This window comes from Penaeus monodon, chromosome 21, assembly GCF_015228065.2.
Source record: "Penaeus monodon isolate SGIC_2016 chromosome 21, NSTDA_Pmon_1, whole genome shotgun sequence".
Classification (NCBI taxonomy): domain Eukaryota; kingdom Metazoa; phylum Arthropoda; class Malacostraca; order Decapoda; family Penaeidae; genus Penaeus; species Penaeus monodon.
Genome location: NC_051406.1, coordinates 26,726,039 through 26,726,361, shown reverse-complemented (window position 1 = coordinate 26,726,361; position 323 = coordinate 26,726,039). Strand labels below are relative to the sequence as shown.

The 323-nt window shown below is 41.5% G+C and overlaps 1 protein-coding gene across 1 annotated transcript in view; it reads right to left on the bottom strand.

Moving 5' to 3' along the window:
- The window catches only part of LOC119586394 (glutamate-gated chloride channel-like), a 41,416-nt gene that overhangs the window by 1,885 nt on the left and 39,208 nt on the right, over positions 1–323 (bottom strand). The gene's annotated exons all lie outside the window — the stretch shown is intronic.

Genomic DNA, 323 nt, shown 5'->3' with positions numbered 1-323 from the left:
TGATCCCCCAACCACACTTATTGCTCAGGATAATCTAAACGCCATCGGCCGATAGCTCCCGTTGATATTTGAGAACACAACAGTTAAATATAATGAAAGGGGAAAACCAAGCGTTTGGGACATTAAGTTGCGTGATTCCAAAGGAAGATCTACTTGCAATCTCCAGAGTTTACCCTCGTTTTAAGTTTGTCAGCGAAAACACAAAGTAAATCGTCTTCTGTATGAAAACGGACGATACAGTACGATTAGGCAATATGAATGGCAGCACATAACTTATATACCATGGAGCCATATTGCATGATTGGATGAAGGGACAGCATCGG